Here is a 21,960-nt window from a genome sequence, read left to right on the forward strand (position 1 = left end):
TTTTCTTCTTCTTATTTGTATTTCTTCCAAAACTGTTGACTCGGAGAGCCCTGCGAAAAAAATTCAAATGAGTCTGGACTGTTGGTCTAGGCTCAAATGGCCAAATAAAAACCTTGAACCTTGAACCCGGCCTTGCCCATGTTCAGGCTTCCTGTTGGGTTTCTTGGCAGAGCACTCTGAAGGGGTGGCCTGCTGTGTTCTGCTCCAATAATCTTTGGAGTTACTCCAGTCCTTTTTGATCAGGGAGGCTACCTTGACCACTTGGTCCACAGTTGTGACGATGCCGCGTAGCCCGCTTGCCAACCTTGGATTACAGGCCCTTCCTCTGACATCTCGGGTCTCCATTTCAGGCAGAGCGCGCGATGGTCATAGGCAAAGTCCCTCAGGCATTGGGTGGGTGCTCTCAGATTGAGAGTCAGTCGGCAGGAAAGCTTCAAGGAAAGCTTCTTGAACTTTGTCCAATTACATATTATTGTCACAGGAGCACAATATTAGGACCCAAATGCAGACCACGGAAACAGTATCAGTGAATGGAAACAGTGTTTATTGGAGCCCACAGGAGTGTGGGGAGACTGTGGTCCGCCACGGGTGGTACTGGGTGGTGTGAGTCCTGTGGCTCGACACCGGAGGAAGGCAAGGCCTGCAGGTTGCGGTGTGAGTCTGGAGGCTTGACACCAGAGGCAGGAACTTCGGGGCAGAAGACAAAACAGACTGACAACCCAGGCCTGCAGGACCAGGGTTGATATACTGCAGGTGATGAGCCAGATTGTCCGCAGCTGTGTGCCAATCAAGGATGCAGCCGGGAGAGGCATACCTGCAAACCCATAAGAGGTGAAGAAGGTGACAGCGGCAGGCGGCGGCAGCAGCGAGTCAGTGCCGAACAGCGTCACTCGTCGAGAAGCTGAAAAACTATGATCATTATGGGTTTTCTTTTTTCAATACCTATGTGTACATCTAAAAAAATTAGAATATCATGAAAAAGTATACTAGTAGGGTATTCAACTAATCACTTGAATCGTCTAATTAAGTCGAAACACCTACAAGGGTTTCCTGAGCCTTGAAAAACACTCAGCTTGGTTCAGTAAACTAAATCACAAGTATGGGGAAGACTGCTGATCTGACTTCTGTCCAGAGGACCATCATTGACACCCTCCTTTAGGAGGGTAAGACACAAAAAGAAATTTCTCAAAGAGCAAGCTGTTCACAGAGTGCAGTTTCAAAGCACATCCACAAAAAGTCTGTTGGAAGGGGGGAATGTGGCAGGAAACGCTGCACAACCAAGAGAGATGCCCGCAGCCTTAACAGCATTGTGAAGAAGAGTCGCTTCCAGAATTTGGGGGAGCTTCAAAGACAGTGGACTGAAGCTGGAGTCCAGGTATCAAAAGCCACTGTTCACAAACGTGTCCGGGAAATGGGCTACAATAGCCGTATTCCCATGGTCAAGCCACTTCTGAACTCAAGACAACGGAAGAAGCGTCTGACTTGGGCTATGGAAAAGAAGCACTGGACAGTTGCAGAGTGGTCCAAAGTCCTCTTTTCAGACGAAAGCAAGTGTTGTATTTCATTTGGAAGTCAAGGCGCTAGAGTCTGGAGAAAGGCTGGAGAGGCGCAAAATCCAAGTTGCTTGAAATCCAGTGTGAAGTTCCCACAGTCAGTGATGGTTTGGGGTGCCATGTCAGCTGCTGGTATTGGTCCACTGTGTTTCATCAAGTCCAGAGTAAATACCAAGAGATTTTAGAGCACTACATGCTTCCGTCTGCAGAAAAGCTCTATGGAGATGAGGATTTCATTTTCCAGCATGATCTGGCACCTGCCCACAGTGCCAAAACCACCAGTAACTGGTGTACTGACCATGGCATTACTGTCCTCGATTGGCCTGCCAATTCCCCTGACCTGAACCCCAGAATTTGTGGGGTATTGTGAAGAAGAAGCTGAAAGACACCAGACTCAACAATGCAAATGAGCTAAAGGCCGCTATTGAAGCATCCTGGGCATCCATACAACCTCAGCAATGCCACAGACTGATTGCCTCCATGCCACGCCGCATTGATGCAGTAATCCGTGCAAAAGGATTCCCAACCAAGTACTGAGTGCATTAATGGACATTTTCAAATGTTTGATTTTGTTTTGCTGTTATAAATCTTTTTTTTTACTTGTTCTGAGGAAATATTCTAATTTTTGAGATAGGATTTTTGAGTTTTCTTAAGCTGTAAGCCATAATCAGCAATATTAAAACAATAAAAGGCTTGCAATATTTCAGTTGATTTGTAATGAATCCAGAATGCATGACATTTTTGTTTTTTTTCATTGCATTACAGAAAATAAAGAACTTTATCACAATATTCTAATTTTCTGAGACAGTGTGTGTGTGTGTGTGTGTATGTATGTATGTATGTATGTATGTGTATGTATGTATGTATGTATGTATGTATATATATATATATATATATATATATATATATATATATATATATATATATATATACACACACACTCACTATCGTTCAAAGGTTTGAGGTCACCCAGACAAATTTTCAGTTTCTTTGCAATTTCCTGCATGGAATAGCCTTCATTTCTAAGAACAAGAATAAACTGGCGAGTTTCACATGAAAGTTCTCTTTTTCTGGCCATTTTGAGAGTATAATCAAACCCACAAATGTGATGCTCCAGATACTCAACTAGCTCAAAGGAAGGCCAGTTGTATAGCTTCTCTCACCAGCCTAACTGTTTTAAGCTCTGCTAACATAATTGCACAAGGGTTTTCTAATCATCCGTTAGTCTTCTATGCGATGAGCAAACACAATGTACCATTAGAACACTGGAGTGATAGTTGCTGGAAATGGGCCTCTATACACCTATGTAGATATTTCATTAAAAAACAGACATATCCACCTAGAAGAGTAATTTACCACATTAACAATGTATAGTGTATTTCTGATTAATTTAATGTTATCTTCATTGAAAAAAACAGTGCTTTTCTTTGAAAAATAAGGACATTTCTAAGTGACCCCAAACTTTTGAACGGTAGTATATATATATATATATATATATATATATATATATATAATGTATTTTGTAGACTTAATACTTACAATATGCAATACTGCTGTACTATACTGAATATTGTTTTGCTACTACTCCATTTCACTTCATGATATTACACTTATATGCAATAATATGTATAATGTACCAGCCTTTTTATTTTATTTTTATTTGACCATATTATGCCACACTGTTATACCACTTTACTTTGAAGAGACGTCACTGTTAGTCTAGAACACTGGAATAATGTTTCCACCAGGTAAACCTGAACATGCACACCTCTCTTCAGTGTGACAGCGATTATAACCGCATAACTATATAGATTATAATTAACTGGAGGATACACTTTTTTTCTTCACGTAGATCTTAAACCCTTGAATATAAACAGAAGCCCGGCCACCCTATGGAGGAAACTCATTTCGGCCACTTGTTTTTTTAATTAAAATACAAGTTGGATAAAATCTCCACTTGTCCTCTCCTTATATGTAGTTAGGTGTCGGTAGGTGTGAACCGGCAGTGCTGCTGACTCACCGCTGACTCGCCGCTCTCCTGCACCTGGCTGACACCACACGCTGCCACGAACTCTCCACTGCGAGTAATCGCACTTGCTGTCTCTCCCAACAACATTAGCTAATGTGATAGCGCTATTAAAAAACTGGTCGGAGGGAAAAGATTCCGCTTTAGACATCTTAACGCTGATTGGCCAAGACTCAACACATCGTGATCTTCTATTGCGAAGATCACGACATCAGTTTTTTTCTGTGTCTCACTCCAATCTCAGAAACACCGGACAGTTGACCCCCCACCCTCCCAAAACCAAAAACTCTTCGGATTTACACGATTCACGTGGATGACATATTTTCATTTCAAAATGGCGAATTTTGCCGAAAGGTGACAAATTTGCAGGTATGGGGAGGTGTCAGGAGGCGGGACCGAGAACACAAACACAGAGCACATGGCATACAAAACAAACAGGGGAAAGACAGACACAAGAGGAGAGGAGATATGGTAAACAGAGGTTTAACACACAATAGGTCAGACAGGGATCCTGACATATTTTGCTGCGGGCAGCTAACCATCTACTTCGCGCTGGCCCCTTTAGGACAGCATTGAGCGTGCCTACAAGGTCAATGTCCTTCAACGGTTTGAGGGTGAGAAACTTCTCGCACTGCTCAATAAATTCGGTGATATCTGTGGAACTTCTTGATTCACCAAACTGGGGAAACTCCATTCTAATGGGTCATCGCTGCAGGCAAACATGCCGCTATGGCTCGTTTGGATTTTTTTTTGGGTAGGGCTAGCCAATCAATTTCAGCAAACATCCTAGTATAATTCAATGCAAAAAAGGTATCAAAAACTACTTTGCAGTTTTTATCATTTATTCCAACACTGACATAATAAGGACATCTTATTCATACAATTCAGTATATTAATATATATATCATATAATAATATTCACTATAATATGATATATAAATACGCGCCGTCCTGAACCCTGCAAGTGCCGCGCTTCACCCAGACGTCAGAATTCCGACCAAAACAAACCCCTCTCGTCACTTCCTCCCGGTCACATTATATACGAACAGCCGACAAAATAAAAGTAATAAAAACAACAATAGCAATCCCACTTAACCCTCTGGGGTCTGTGGTCATTTTCTCGATTTTACATAATTTTTAAATTCCCCTTTTTAAAGTCACTTGCATATGATACATACTCATGTGTTGTATATTAAAAATTACAGAACAATCTCAGCTATCTATAAATGAGGCACTATTGTCCCAAGGCACAAGTGTAAAGAGAAAATATGACTCTAAAGCTGAAAAATTGAATCTAGATTTTGGAAATCATATCTCTTGTGAAAACATAACTTTACTCAGGTGGTATATTGGTTTTGGTGATGGAAATTGGTTCACCAAAGGTCTTAGGTTCACAAAAGCAGTGAAATATATGAATAAAATGGTAGACACATGTAAATAAATGTCTAAAATGTCCAAATGTATTATTATATGGTGGGGATGATGAGCTGTAGCTGGTGTTGTGGCCTCCTATGGTGATGTGTTGGCAGGCAGACGGACAGGGAGGCTGCTGCAGCGATGCTGCATGTTGTCCTCTGAACCTTGGCAGCTGTGAATCCTCTCTGTAAAATACATTAATACTAGTCAGTATGAGTTCACTGAAAGAAAGTAATGATTACACACCGACACGTAAGGAAGATCCAACACTGACTATGCTCAAGACACTGCATGAGCTAGCTACATGCTAACGTTGCTAAAGTTAACAGATCCAGCTATGCTCAGGCCATGAGCTAAAAATGCACAACGGTAGTGACAGCCTTACAAACACGTAACTGATATCCAACACTACTAGGCGTACTAAGTTCACTGAAAGCAAGTTAACGGGGATCGTGACAATATTTGATTACGTGCTGTTCAGTCTCATAGACACCCTGAGCCATCTAACCCAGGTAGCCAAAATGACCTAGCCCAGATCCGGCTTAAGCTGACGTTAAAATTGCACTGCGAGAGATTATAATTAACAATATTTTTAATATTTTTGGGTGGGGCCAGGCCCTGTTGCCCTCTATTGGCCGGCCGCCACTGCCTGAGCCCCTCTTCTTTTTCGAGTCGATTCTCTAGGGCAGTGATTCTTAACCATCGGGCCGCGAGCGCCACCTAGAGGGCCGCCAAAAACTTGCCGTTTTTCACCTGTGGACCACGGGACCACATAGGTTATGAATTGAATGAAGACACCAATGCTACACAAATGCTGATGTGCAGAGAGAGACCAGAAGGCAATGTATGTGTTTTGGTGTCTTCTGCAGGAGCAAATAAATACTGAGTCAACTTCTTCCATGCCCTAAACACATCTGTTACACTCAACCTGAAGGAAAACTGTGAGGAAGGTCCGAGCACCAGTAGGAATGAAATTCAATACGTCCTGGGCCTGCTAGCAAAACTCCACACACTGGGTGGGATGTCCCATGGGAATCTGCTCCAGGCCGAGGAGCGTCTGATAATATAAATCGTTATATTCTGTAGATATTCTGCATTTCATTATTCTTATGTCTATTAGGATGTGCAAGGTCAGTTTAACAAATACTTTCTCTGAGAAGTTTCTGTGAGAACAGTCCAGTTGTCTGTTCCTCATGGTTCCACGCTTTGCACCACAACACTCACACCTGCTTATCAGTATATTGACATTAGGGAAGCAGACTGGTCGTTGCATGTTCCAGCTTTGTGAGAAAAGATGAGGACACGATTCTCCTCCTTAGAAATGTTAGAGCCAATAGAAAGGTTAGATGTTCATGACGGAAAACCGTGTATTAAAGAGCCGAATTTCCGGCTGTTCAAGGTGTTTTTTGGACGGTCAACCTGCGTGTTGACTGGACGACTCCCTGCTATCGCGATTGCAGCATTTGTTACTCTAATTGTGATCAAGGAAAATAAATTCAGAGAACGACAGAAGTTGTTTGACCAAGTTCTTCCGGACGCTACACCAGGCATCTGATAATAGACACACGCTTACACGTCAAAAACGTCTGTACGACAGAGGAGCCAGGCTGAGACAATTCACACCGGGAGAAAAGGTACTTGTTTTGCTTCCTACTTCCAGCTCTAAACTCCTCGCCAAGTGGCAAGGGCCCTTTATGGTCACACGGCGAGTGGGGGATGTCGACTATGAGGTGGTGCGTTCTGACAGGGGCGGAGCTACACAGACCTACCACCTCAACCTTCTAAAAGCATGGAGAGAGGCGGAGTCTGTTTCTCTGGTGTCCGTGGTATCTGAGAGAGAGGAGCTGGGGCCTGAGGTCCCAAAATCCACCAATCCGGCCTCGCTCCTTTGTGAAGACCATCTCTCCGGGACCCAGAGAACAGACATTGCCCAGTTGCAAGAGCAGCTTGCTGATGTGTTTTCTCTCCTGCCAGAACGCACAAACCTCATCATGCACCAGATTGAGACTCCTCCGGGCGTGACGGTGCGGTTACGACCCTACAGGTTTACCTGAACACAAAAGAAAAGTGGTTCAGAGGGAATTGACTGCAATGCTGGAGATGGGGGTAATAGAAGAGTCCAACAGTGCCTGGTCTAGCCCCATTGTTCTTGTTGTCAAGAAGGATGGGTCTATAGTCCGGTTCTGCGTGGACTATCGCAGGGTGAATGATGTGTCACGTTTTGATGCATACCCAATGCCCCGGGTCGACGAGCTCCTGGACCGACTGGGCACTGCACGTTTCTTTACGACACTGGATTTAACCAAGGGCTACTGGCAGATTCTTCTGTCGCCAGAGTCCAAGGAAAAAACGTCTTTCTCCATTCCGTTTGGTTTATACCAATTCACCACGGGTTGTTCGGTGCCCCAGCCACCTTTCAACGCCTCATGGATCGGGTGCTGCATCCGCACGCTGCATATGCTGCCGCCTACTTGGATGATGTAATCATCCACAGCACCACCTGGGCGGAGCATGTGCAGCGGGTGGGCGCGGTGCTGGAGTCCCTGAGGCAAGCTGGGATCATCGCCAACCCGGGGAAGTGTGTAGTTGGAGGGAGGGAGGTACGGTGTTCTGGGGTACCACTTGGACGGCGGGCATGTGCGCCCTCAGGTAACAAGACTGCCGCTATTGCAGCCTGCCCGTGCGCGGCCCAAGACAAAAAAAAGAGGTGAGGAAGTTTCTGGGGCTGGCGGGTTATTACAGGCGCTTCATCCCGAACTTTGCAGATCTGACCAGCCCCTTGGCTGACCTGACCCGGAAAGGTGCCTCAGATCCGTTCCAGTGGACGGAGCGGTGCCAGTTGGCATTTGAGGAGGTGAAACGGGCTCTCTGTGGGGAGCCGCTCCTTCACACCCCTAAATTCTCTCTTCCCTTCTTCACTCTGCAGACTGATGCGTCGAACAGAGGGCTGGGGGCCGTTTTGTCCCAGCAGGCGGGGGGGAGGGGGTTGACCACCCTGTCTTCTACATACAAAGCCAGATATCCAGTGGTAGCTGGCATTTACGGCATTTAGGGATATGAAAAATGCATACCTACTTAACCCTGGGTCCTAATTCCACCCTGGTTTAGCTATAACACACTTGATGTACAAACAGCTGCTGGTCAGTGAGCGGTGAACAACTACAGCGGCGGTCCTTTTCAGTCTCAAGGAATGAATGTGTTTACTCGAAAATAAAATCTGTGATATATACCGTGAAACCGCCAGAATCTTACAAAATACCATGATATGAAATTTTGACCATACCGCTCAGCCCTAATGCTCAGTTACAATTTAGCTTCCCACCACTTGCAGAAGATGACACTCAGCCAGCCGTTAGCCTGTAGCGAAAGTTATAGAGAAGTATTTCAAACAAAATAATAAAGACAAAAGTGCTGCCGAAAAACAACAACCTCAAACGCTTTTAGATCATCATCCACAGGTCCGATCTAATACATTTAAACGGTTAAAGTACTGTAAACCCTTGTGAGAAGAGAAACGATGGACTACATTTAATAAAAAAGGTTGTTATATTTTTATAATTACGTAATTCCGTAAGCTCCTCAACATGCAACTCCTCAACTCAGCGATTAAAAGGTTTCACTATTTAACTAATTTAGTACCCCTAACAACGGCGGATTTTGCTGAAAGTACCACGGCTGAAAGATCTGTGAGATCAGTATTTGATCAGTATTGACGTCGCGAGCTGCGAAAAAAGCAACAGGACTTTTTTCTCATTTTTGCTTCCGTGTTTCTAGGTCCTGCGATCTCATTGGCCCTCAGACTCATCTGAAAGCGCGTCAGATGACACGCGCTGACACGCGCTGACACGCGCTGACGGAGACGGTCATTTGAAGTACACGTAGGTCATGGTGTGAGCAAGATTCAGGTCAAAGTTGCTCATTTTTCTATTTCTGAACCGAAAAACATGATTTTTGGACTGAAAAAATGTCATTGCTTGTGTTTATTGTTATTGTTATTACATACTTGGATGCTATATGTCTTAATCTTTCTAAAGAGGTGCAGTATTACTCTGTGGCATAATGAGAAGGCACCGAAAATACAATTTTAAAAAAAACGGGGAGCGATCGAGGAGTAATTTTTTGATCAGACTCTTGAATATATTTCAATATAATATATTTATGCAGAAAATAAATTATATATATTTTAAAGGCAAGGAGTTGCAGATTCTTTAGAGATCAAGGACAATAGGGGCTGGTATTCATATCAAGGTCATATGAGCTGTAAAACACAGAGACCTTAGGGACCATAGGGCTTAAAGAGCGTTAGTTGTGGCTTATCAATTGTTGTTATAAAGTTAAAACCACAACTAAAGTTTAGTCATGGTTATACCAAGCCCAAACTTATAATCATGACACTTAAGTAGCTCTGACCGCTGACCTCTCAGCGTTGAGCTGTGAAATATAAATCTTGCTGCCTGCTGTTGTAACGGCTGTGCGCGGCTCGCTGATGACACTGCTGTCAATGAATCAATGTGTTTACTCGGAAAGAAATACTGTGAAACTGTTCTCCTTGATGAAGACGAACAAAACATCTCACAGGAGTCATCTTACTGATGAACACCTTCACTCAATCCTGAGGATTTCTTCAGCTCAGAGCCTGACCCCAAACATTGATGAACTTGCATCCAAGATGAGATGCCAAGTATCTGGCTTAGACTAGTGAGTATCACAGCGCAGCAAACTGAGCTTTTTTCTTTTTGTTTTGACGAGACTGAGAAATGTGACAACTAAACCTAAAGTATACGTTAAATGGTAAAGAAGAGAGTGCCTCTAGATAATGAGTTTGAGTACTAGACAAAAGAATTACCATAGGCAAGACACCTCGAAGCAAAAGGAGGATAAACAGAAGCCTCCAAACCAGACAAACGCTAGCTCGGGTTCGACTATCAGAGGAGCCGAGTCGGAAATGGACGTACTGGAAGAACTGAAGAAACTTCGTAAAGAAAATCAAGATGGACATAATAACACTAAGATGTCTCTTGAATGACTAGAACAAGCGGTTACTGACATTAAAGACAAAGTGAAGGAGCACGAAGAAAGAATCGGACAGACAGAAGAACGACTCAGCACGGCCGAAGATACAGCAACGCAATACCGCAGAGCGCTACGGTACCTGCTCCACTGCGACATGGATCTGTCAGCGAAATGTGACGACCTCCAGAATAAACTGAGACGGAACAACATAAGAATCTTTAAAATTTAAGAAGGAAGTGAAGGAAAAGATACCGCGAGATTCGTGAAACAGCTGCTACAAAAGGTACTTAAACTACCACCAGAAATTGACATTAAGATTGAAAGAGCGCACCGCTCACTCGGATCCAAACCTTAAGACAAAACGGCTCCTCCAAGATCGATAATAGTAAGATTTGTTGACGCAGCGGTGAAAGAAACGATCATACGGCAAGCATGGAGCCAGGGACAGGTGTTTTTCCAAGACACACGGATCTTCTTCGACCAAGACTACTCACCAGATTTACAAAAGAGACGGGTGAAAGTCCACGAAGTTATCAAACAGCTTAAAAAGAAGGACATAAAAGCGAAATGCCTGTACCCGGCACAACTGTAACTTAAGCTGAGTACCGGAGAGAAGACCTTCACAACACTAGCTAACGCAGCGATGATGCTAGCGGAGCTTGGGGTCCAGGTGAGCTGCGGAGAAAGGGAGAGCATCGAGGAGCAGATCCATGACGTCTGGAGGAGCAACACCAAGGAAAAGAGACACAGTACTGCCGTCATCAGACCTCAAAGCTCTTCTGCAAGGAGACAACTAACCAACTACAAGAATAAAGGTAGCTTGACAATGTGCCAAAGACACTGAAAAACACTTAACACTATGTGATTGAATCACACACACACATGTCATAAGTTTATATAAAGCTCTATGATATAAAGTCCAGACGGATGTTCTGCTTTGACGTTCTATGAGTGGTCCACACTCACTTAGACCTTTCTTACAAGCTATTGTAATATCGGTCATACAATTTTTCCCACAGAGAGTGTAGGTCACGCCTCTCTGCCCCAAAACCAAGGGGGAGCGGACACAGTTAGAGTTCAAACACTGTGTCCTGAATGGAAACGTGGAAATTCAGTTATATATGATGTATGTTACTCTAATATCTCTCTTGACAGACGTTATCAAGTTTAGTTTTAGTCTATTTTTTATTTTTATTATTTCTATGTTTATTATTTGTTTTTTTTCCTGACATTCATACCGAGGCAGAAAAGAGACCATGTTACAACAATAGGTAGAGACTATGGCTGAATTTCATCAGCTACAATATAAAAGGAATTAACAACCCAATTAAAAGAAAAACATTTTTAGGGCAACTAAAACAAATTAACTGTTCGGTAGCTCTGATCCAGGAAACACACTCATCTGAAGCAGGACACCTAAAACTAAAAAGAGAGTGGGTTGACCAGGTCTATAGCGCATCGTGTAAGAAGGGGAAGAAAAGAGGGCTAGCTATCCTGTTTAGTAAATCAGTGTACTACAGTAATGAGAAAACCTTTCAAGATGTGGAGGGCCGCTATGTAATGGTGAGTGGAACTATTGGAGGCATAAAGATAACCATATTAAATATATATGCCCCAAATGAACACTGTCCATTTTTCTTTAAAAAGATTGCGGTCCTAGCGGCTTATACAGGTGAAGGGATTTTACTTATAGGAGGAGACTTTAATTGTACACTGAATGCCAATTTAGACCGTTTACCAGCAATAATAAGACCCCAGTCTAGAATGTCTAAGGACTTATCAGATATGTTGAAGGAGCTAGGCCTAGTGGATGTCTGGCAACATCTTCATCCGGGGGAGAAAGATTTCACATTCGTGTCCCAAGTACATGGGAGCTACTCAAGGATAGACTATTTCTGCATGTCAAAGAGAGACATACATCGAGTAAAAGAAAGTACAATCGAACCAATTACAATTTCCGACCATGGTCCGGTCGTTATGAAAATAAATTTAGGACTAGAGAATCCCTTTAGATACTAAAGGATCAATGTCTCATTGTTGGCAGATACTCAAACCAAACAAGAAATACAATCTGGTCTATCTGAATACTTTGCCATAAACAATGATGGTAATGTTTCTCCCTCAATACTATGGGACGCAGGAAAGGCTACAATGAGGGGGAAAATTATTTCTATAGGTTCAAGAATAAAGAAACAAAGACTCGTGAAACAACAAGAACTGGAACTTGAACTAAAAATACTAGAGAGAAAACACAAGATACATAGAAAAGATGATACATTTAAAAAGCTCAAGGAAGTTAGGCTACGGTTGGAGGAGGTATTATCATATAAGGCAGAAGGCACTCTCAGGTATATCAACAGAAAACACTATGAAATGGGAAATAAAGCTAGCAGGTTGCTGGCTTTTCAACTCCAGACAGCCTAATCTAACCGTGCAATTCCTAAAATGAAAAACCCTGAATCTAATTGTCTGGAGACTACACCTCAGGAAATAGCAGATGCTTTTGCAAAATATTATAAACAATTATATAAGAGTCAAGAACAAGAATCAAAGAAACAGAAAATAGAGGAGTTTTTGAAACCCCTTAAAATGACCAAAATGGCGAATGAGGAAGCAACCAAATTAGTAGATCCCATCACACAAGATGAAATTAAAGAAACCATTGTTTCTTACATTAACGTTATCTGTTTGTCTGAGCACTTTATCTTATATTTTAATACCCATTTCACTGTTGTTGTTGATTGTTGTTTGTCTCGTCTAACGTCTCATGTCTAATCTATGCACCTTCCACCTAGAAAAAATCCTTGTTTGTGTAATCATTCCTGGCAAATAAACGGTTTCTGATTCTGATCTCCAAGAGATGATAAGCATAGCCCTCTTAGAAGCATCGTCGCTGACATCCTGTCAAAAACATGTGAATCAGAGGTCAGCAGACGACAGATATCTTCTATTAAGTTCCTGATTATTCACTGGGTTGAAGTGGCCAATTAATACAGTCTACAGATACAATAATGCAACAGAAATAAGATGCTCACAGCAAGACATTGGTTACATGCTGGGTAAGTATTTGGGTATCTACGGATTGATTTAATTTTACATAGATAAGTTCATTATTGTCAGAATAATCATCAGAACACCCCACATTTTCTGATTTTACCTGGTATTGATAGAGTTCCTCTCCAAACTCTCCAAGTAACTCCATCCAGTAGCGGATGATGATGTCTCTTCTGCCTGCAACACATTGCTGTTAAACAGACGGAAGTGAAATTAGCTTGTCCGAAGTGACTTTGTAGGATATCAGGAATAATGCCAATGTTTAAACTGACATATGGACTTGTACATGAATAAATATTCTTTTTTTAATGGAAGATATTTCTGTAAAGCTGGGCTCATGTTGCCAAACAATTATCATTCTTATTTATGTAAACTGTATGTGTTCTCAACATAGAACAATGGTGGGGGAAACCAACAAAAATATGTAATGTGTTCAAATATGTCATCGGGTATCTATTCTCTCTGTGTATATGAGCCTAACATAATTTGACCACAATTATCTCATTTTTAAACTTCATCAAGCTGATGAATCCAGCATCGGCATCATTTTCCCTTCTTTGTCCAGAATATCATCAAGAGTTTGGTAGTGCTTCGCTCCAGATAAACTGTCCTTATCCTCCTGAACTCATCTTGAATCTGAAACAAAAGATGAAATAAAAACAACATGATCAAGATGATCCACCTTGTTAAAACCATTAATACAGTAGTTCTCCCAGTAAAATGTACTATTGAGCAACAACACAAACTACAGCCTCCATAATGACAATATATTTAAACCAATACCTCTGTGAAACAGCTTAGAAAAGATATAACGTTAAGACACACCCATGAAGACGTTAGCATTACAGTTTAACGTTACCTTCTCTGTTTGTACCTGTGTGTGTGTTGGGCATGCACATGAGAGCGTTCTCTGCGCTGTCAGCACAGAACTCACTGCGCAAAAAGTGGACCAAAAACGTTGCCACAAAACGTAGCGGTTCTTCCACGTCTGTAAAGCAAGTTAACTAGCACCATAGCCTCATTTGCTAACCTAAACTGACCCGGTCACGTTCCTGTTAGCGTTAAGTATTCAGTGCTCAAACACTGGCTTTCACTGACAAGTAAATATGAATGTAAAGGGTTAATTAAACATACAACCTACCCCAGTGGCTCCCGTCCATGAATTTTTTCTTGACTGGTTAAACTTGGCCGTCCTTTCCCAAGTTCTTCTGTTGTCGTTTTGCTGAGTGACGTCACCCCCCCGAGCATGCAGTGGGGCTGTGCGGTATAGTAGTGTTGTTACGAGATGTGCCGACGCTCCGAAGCGTGTGTCAAGTAATGGAGGGGGCGTTTCCTTCGAAGCGCGTATCGAGGCTTGCTTCATTTAGGGGAGGAGCCAAAAATGATGACGTCCGAAGCCTCGCTGCCCGGCTGTACCACGTGACTGCTTCGGGAAGTGGTTCAGATTTTGCTGGGAGGTTTGACAGCAATATAAACCCCTCAGGCTCCATTCAAAATGTGGGTTGTTGGTTGAGAGTTTGGGTAGCGTTTATGTAGTTTGGAGAGAGAGAGATAGTTTGGAGAGTTTAGAGAGAGAGAGAGAGAGAGAGAGAGAGAGAGAGAGAGAGAGAGGATAGTTTAGAGAGAGAGAGAGAGAGAGAGAGAGTTAGGAGAGTGAGGAGAGAAGGATGCCCATGCCATTTTCCTAAAGTGACATAATAACATTACACAACCTGCCATATCATATTATACTAGCATTTTGGGAAAACTTACACACACAGAATATATTCAAAAAATTTTTTATTATGCACATATGTGATAATTTATGTACATAAATTATTTGGTCATACATTTTTGTAATTCATAGTCATTCCCAACAGCCATAACAGACACAAAAATGCAATGCATCACATTATGTGGTTCAGATACAGCTGCCTGTGATTATACACTTGGCCAGTAGGTTGTTTCGTGTGCACATGAAGCTTCGAGAAATGAACCCTTTCTTGAACCAATTGGCTGAAGTGGTTCGATGCCTCATGAGGCTTCATCTCATCATCACTACGGTATAGTATGTCATACCAGTGCATAGCTGTAACAACAGTTGTCGCTCTTCAGCAGGCAGCAACATTTATTTTTCACAGCTCACCAATGTTGTTTGGATGTTTGGCCATACCACCCAGCCCTAGTTGCCAGGTTTACTTGTATCCCCCAAGTAAATTTGACTTTGTTGTGTCAGGTTGTACAGTCACTCCAGTAGTTTAGTTAATATTACTTGGTGTGAATGATCACATTTACTTATCTAAATAATGATTCGTAATTACTAACAAACACAAAGTAACACATTAAATAAAAGGTGATCTTTTAAAGTAAAAGGACTGAAATAATAATTTATTGTAGAATTTACACATATAATCAAGGTATTAATTACATGGCCAAAAAGGCAATTTTTTCAGTGCACTGTAGTTGTTCAATAATACAATTAATCCTAAACAAACTACTTTCCTAATAATTATGTAGTGTATATTTTATTTTATTTTATTACCACATGATGTATTTATCAAATTTGTATTTTTCTCCGTTTTTTTAGAGCGCCCCTTGTTTTTGGAGAAAAATCAAATTATTAGTTATTTTTGTCTTAATACGCCTGACTTGAGCCTTTCAATTAGTTATTGTTTTAGCTTGATTTGTTCCATGACTTGTCTGTGCAGGTTTACATACACATGATCAATACATCATAAAGGGGCGACTGTGGCTCAGTGGTGAGCAGGGTTGTCTTTCAATCAGAAGATCGGTGGTTCGATCCCCAGCTCCGCTAGCCCACGTCGATGTGTCCTTACCATGCACCTTGCATGGTATCTCCTCTCATCAATGTGTGAATGATGTCATGTAGTGTTAAAGCGCTTTGAGTGGTCAGAAGACTAGAAAAGTGCTATATGGGTCCATGTCTTTGTGATGATCACATTGTGCCATTTATTTGACAAGGTTTTTGCTTGTTAAACTGTAGGTAGATTTGATTTAGTTATTGAATACAAGTCAAACCAAGAGTGAGACCAACTAGAAATTGCATGAAATTATAGAATAATAGCTGAAGGTTTTGTCAACCTTTTAAAAGGTGTCTGTAGCTGAACGTATGCAGATCCTGTAAGCTTTTGAAGTTGAAGAGGATTTGAAGATTTCCTCCATTGGATCCCATTCATTTAAATTTTCATAAAAAGCTTAATAATTCAAGTCAGAAATATGAATTGCCATCGTGTCCTTACAGAGCTGAACATTTTAATAGCTGAGCGGTTTCTGTATCTGAATATATGAAGGAGGAGAAGAGATTCAAAATATGTAAGGAAGAAATAGAAGAAGATATATAAGTTGAACGAGAGAGGTATAGAAATACAGAGGGAGAGAAGGAGGGAAAGAGAGACAGACAGAGAGAGAGGGGAGAGACAGAGCAGGAGAGAGTGAAAGAAAGAGGGAGGGATGGAGAGAGAGAGAGACAGAGGGGGAGACAGACAGAGAGAGAATAAGAGAGTTGTTAGAGGCAGGGGGACAGAGAGAGAGAAAGATGGAGGTTTGAAAGTGTTAAGAAAGTAACATGGAGGAACTTAGGACCAAGGGGAATGCAGGTATGACTTTGTCATACACTCATACCCATGGTGCATTGTCACTCTTGGCAGAGATTATTATTTAATTTTCACAGAATTCAGCTGAGAGAGCAGGGGGCGCTACTTATGTGACAGGGTACAAATGTTCAGTCATGGTTTCACATTTATAAAATTACACCAGCGAACTGTACGCTGGGTAAAGCCCGCCCACTTATCATGATACTTTGTCGCACAGGAGAGAGCGTCTCCTGTGTGACGGAGTTTCCCAGTGTGTGTGTTTGTGTGTGTCTGTCTGTGTGTGTGTGTGTGTGTGTGTGTGTGTGTGTGTCTTTGTGTATGTGTGTGTGTCTGGCATCAAATTCACTTTTCTCCCTTTCCACCCGGGAGCACGCAGTTGCTCTCTGTGTGTGTCCTCTCTTTGTATGATATAGCAGTTTGAGTGTGTGAAGCTGCACTGATTAGCTAATTTGATGCACCTGTGTCATGAGTGACAGACTGAGTGTTTGCTTTGAAGATGACCTCCATAGACTTCAATGCATTAATTGTCTTCCTAAAAAGCTTAATATTTCAAGAACTTCAAAGACAAGATGCCAAAATAATGATACTTTCTGAGAGATAAGACTCTTGCGAACGCGTCGATGTTGTTTGTGGGTCTCTAGGTTACACAAGGTGTCTCTAGTTGCAATTTTTAAACCAGGTACGATCGTCAGGGGGAGACATTTTTGAGGGAGATTTAACATGGAAGGGAATGGAGGAAGGAGGACTCTCACTTATAGTCTGATTTAAACACGTCTGAATCTGTTGGATTCAAATCGACCCAATTTTACAAAGTAAGACAAGATTTCCAACGTTTTGATATATAAATTATGCCCAAAAAGTTAGTATTGTGGAGTAGATGGCAAAAAGCAAATACCTTTTCCACGAAATCTGGAAGGCTCTCTCCCCTCTAGCTGTGACATCACCCACTCTGAGCTGCGCAATACACACCCATGTTAAACACAGAAAAAAGCATAAAACAAAAACGCTGACAGTTAAAAAACTATTAAAGATATGAAAAAACTGAATCATACAGTAATAGCTGAAGGTATTGTCAATATTTGAAAGTTCAAATGGTGTCTTTAGCTGAACGTATGCAGAACCTGTAAGCTTTTGAAGTTGAAGAGGATTTGAAGATTTTCCCCATCCGATCCCATTCATTTTAATTTTCATAAAAGGCTTAATAATTCAAAAATTTGAAAAGTCAGAAATATGAAAAGGTCATTGCCATAGTGTCCTTAAGTAGTTGAATATTTTAATATTTGAATAGTTTATATAGCTTAATATATGAAGTAGAAGAGATTCAAAATACGTACGGAAGAAATAGAATAATAAAAAGTTGAATAAGTTGAATAAAGATTCGGATAACAATAGTTGGACTGCTGAAGCATTCCAACTAATAAAGAAGAGGATAACAATAGTTGGACTGCTGAAGCAATCCAACTAATTAGTTAATACACCAATACAGTGTTAATATTTGAATGGGCCCCAGGGCACTTTGTACTTGAAAAGTTGGGCCCCGCAAAAGCGGCTTCTGAAGTTTTATATATAGTTTTATATATAGTCATCATAGTTTTATATATAGTCATAATAATAATATTTATATTATAGTCATAATATATATACAAAAAACTATATAGACAAAAAATAGTCATGTGTCGGCTACATTGAGATCAATTAAAACCACAACTATGCAAACCTAAATACTGTCTATAAATGTGGCTCGTGTGGTAGAGTGTTCGCCCTGTAATCACAAGGTAGCAGGTTCGATACCTGTCTTCATGTGAGTTTTACATTTTAAACGCATATATTTTGCTACGTGAGCTCCGCAAACGGAGGAGGACAGATCCGTTTTTACTAGCGGACGCCTCAGTGTCTCATGAGCTGCCACAGAACCAGCAGCAATAGTTGACTCTGGAGACTTGATCAGCTTCCTGAAAGTATATTTACTTTGCTCAGTTTACTGCAGCAGTTGAGGAATCGCTCTTCTGCAGCTTGACACCTTTCAGCAGATGCTTGTTCTGGAAGAGTCTTTCAACATTACATTTTTAGTTTTTTGCTAATTTCTCGCCACATATCAAGCAGAGAGGTCAGCAGCATCGTAGGCATCGCTTTTTTTTGTCAGAGCCTCCGGGAGCCGCAACAGACGGGCTAAAGAGCCGCATGCGGCTCCGGAGCCGCGGGTTGCCGACCCCTGCTCTAGGGTGTCAACCCTTAAATGGAGGTCTTGAAGCTGTTCTCTGAGCGCCACAATCTCACTCACCATCCTCATCATCATCAGGTCGTTGAGGTTCCTGATCCGACGGCTCAAGATACATAGATTACAACTGGCTGGTCACCTCTGAGACGCCACTTTGATCGAGTCTAGTAGTGACGTGACGGTAAGGGTCAGCCTCCACGTCAGCATCTTGGCCTGACTCAGAAGGGGGATGCATCTTCTTCAGGTGTCCCATCATCCATGGCTGCCCCCCGGCTGCTCATGCCGTACGTGTGTGTGTAGATATAGTTATGCTATCAGTGACAATATGTAAGGTGTTTGTTACGTTACGTGTATTTTGTTGGTGGTGTGACGGGTACTATATTCTACACATTAAACATCTAAATACATTTACCAAGAAAAACCCTCTGTGCAACAATTAAATGCAATTTAAATGCACACCTCACCAGTCGTACTTATATTATTCATGCGTCCACAAATACTACAACTATACGATTTTTTTTCAGGGGTTAAAAATCTTTTTTGCGCCAGTGTTTCTGAGATAGGAGTGAGCCATCTCCACAATAATAAGATCTTTGATGTGACGTGTCGAGTCTTCTTGGCCAATCAGCGTCCCGTTTCTCGACATGCGCTCTCTGTACCTCTGCTAGCGCTCTGCCTCCGTTAGCATCCCCCACCCCCGCTGTCCTCCTCCGGGCGCCAGGAGCGAAGCTCGCCCAGAGCGCCACATGAGCTAGGGCCGGCGCTGTTTAGGCTACACTTGGTGGGCCCTGCTCCAGCAGTTTTTGGCTACCATGGCGAAAAGAAAGGCAGGAGTAGGTGCCCCAGAAAAAGGTCTGCCTAACGTTCAATCATGAGTGGCTAGATGAAATAGTCCAAACTGACACAGGTAGGATGAAACTTTCAGACATATTTAAATATGAAGAATATGAAATTATTAAATTGTTTATATAGGCTACCTTTAGGAAAAATGACACCATGTCAATTTAATAGGCCTATAATTATTGTTAAGCACTGCATTAGCATTTTTCTTTCAATGAAGTTCCACTTAAATGTTGTACCTGCTGAGAAATGACTAAACACCTTTGATACATTTATTTTTTATATATATATATATATCATTATCAGTCATAACCAGTGAACCAGTCATAACCTCCCCTTATTGAAGTTCAACAAAGATCCTTTAAGTTCAACTAAACTGACTGGTAAAACACCATCATTAAAATGTTCCCAAAGTCCAGCCATTATAAAGGATATTGAATAAATATCAACCTTGTATATATATTGATGCATTTGCTGTCATCTCTTTGAATCCCCTATGGCTAACGCAGGCTTGTGGTCATTTTCGGCAGGTTGCGAATTGCTCACAGTGCTGAAATGATCGCTCAGAAAAGAAAAAAATTTGCTCAGTGCTGACAAAAATTAGAGGGAACATTGCTGGCCACCACTGTGTAACAATTCACCCTCCGACTTAGATTAAAGGGGAAAAGCACACCGCTAAATTAAAAGGAAATGGGCCCCCAAAGTTGGCATGTAAAGCTCCACGACAGGCGGAAACGTGGCGAGTCCCCTAATCTTTTTTGCAGATTTTTTCCCAAGACTTTGCTGAACAAATACATACAATAAACACAAGTTTTGGAATTAATTTGGGGTTCCTACGATGACTTAAACACAGGAAAAAAGAGGTCTTGACCCCCTAGGGCAGGGGTGTCAAACATACGGTCCGAGGGCCGGATCCGGCCCGCCAGAGGGTCCAGTCCGGCCCGCGAGCTAATTCTTAAAATAGAAGAAAAAGAAGAAAAAAATAGCTGAGATAAGACTCAAACCACTGATCCGCTGCTTGAAAGTCGGGCATGCAAACCATTGAACCATAGTCACAACTGTTTTGGCATCTCACATTACTACACATATTGCTCAACAGCAAGGGAATTTGCAGAGGAGAGCCCAGGCAGGTAAACAGTGGGCTGATATCTTTTTGGTCTTTATGTTTCTAGTTTATTGTAGAAAGACCTTAAAATAGGTTTATCATGCAAATACCTAAAGAAATATTGTCATATGTATGCATTATTATGCTATGATTTGACTGGTCCGGCCCACTTGAGATCAAAATGGGCAGCATGCAGCCCCTTCACTAAAATGAGTTTGACACCCCTGCCCAAGGGTGTCTACCGTTTTCAGATTGTTAATCATTAAACATACATTTAAATGCTTTGACATTCACTAAACTTCCTGTTCTCTTGATTATTGGTAGTTATGAAACATAAAAACACATTTTACGATAAAATCAATGAAATCGTGACTTCTGTAAAACAACAAATTCAAATGTGAAACCTGAGACGAAGAGAAAAGTGATGAAGAGGAGGAAGAAATGAAAATGCAGAAGAAGCTGAGCTCTGCAGTGACGCAGTGTGTGTGTGTGTGTGTGTCTGTGTGTGTATCTGTGTGTGTATCTGTGTGTCTGTGTGTGTGTCTGTGTGTGTCGGTGTATGTGTGTGTGTCTGTGTGTGTGTGTCGATTCAGACTGAGCCAGCAGCCGATCTATTTATAGCCTCAACAGACTGACAGCAGGGAGACCAAAGAAGAAGAAATAAGAGAGATGATGAAGGTGATGAAGATGATGATGGAGAGAGGAAGAAGAGGAGGGATCGTATGAAAAGAGGAGGCGTGACCTCTGATTATTGATTATTACTGATGATGCGTTCAGCTCCACTTAACATGCAGGAAACTATTAATTATTATTGTTATTACAAAATGCTGGTTTGTGTACATTTTGTTAAGGAGGAAGAGGAGGGAGACTCATCTATATTAGTAATCTCAAATCTTTATAGTTTCACCTTTTTAACTATTTAAGGGATGATGAAAAAGAAAAAGACCTGATCGTCATCCTCATCATCACCCTCATCAACGGGAAAATACATTATTTAACTTATGAATTGAAATAATGTTGGGATTTTAGTTTGTGTAACTGACCAGATATTTATGTGTAAATAAATATATATATATATTTATTTATATATTCATCATGTCATGATCTTCTGAATTGTTCCATAAGTTACATGATGATGTGTT

General features: G+C 41.5%; 1 protein-coding gene across 1 annotated transcript in view; it reads right to left on the reverse strand.

The window, feature by feature from the left end:
- mdga2a (MAM domain containing glycosylphosphatidylinositol anchor 2a) overlaps positions 1 to 21,960 on the reverse strand; it is a gene marked incomplete at its 3' end in the record, with an annotated part of 99,827 nt that overhangs the window by 59,797 nt on the left and 18,070 nt on the right. The window lies entirely within an intron of this gene.

This window comes from Taurulus bubalis (assembly GCF_910589615.1).
Source record: "Taurulus bubalis genome assembly, chromosome: 1".
NCBI lineage: Eukaryota > Metazoa > Chordata > Actinopteri > Perciformes > Cottidae > Taurulus > Taurulus bubalis.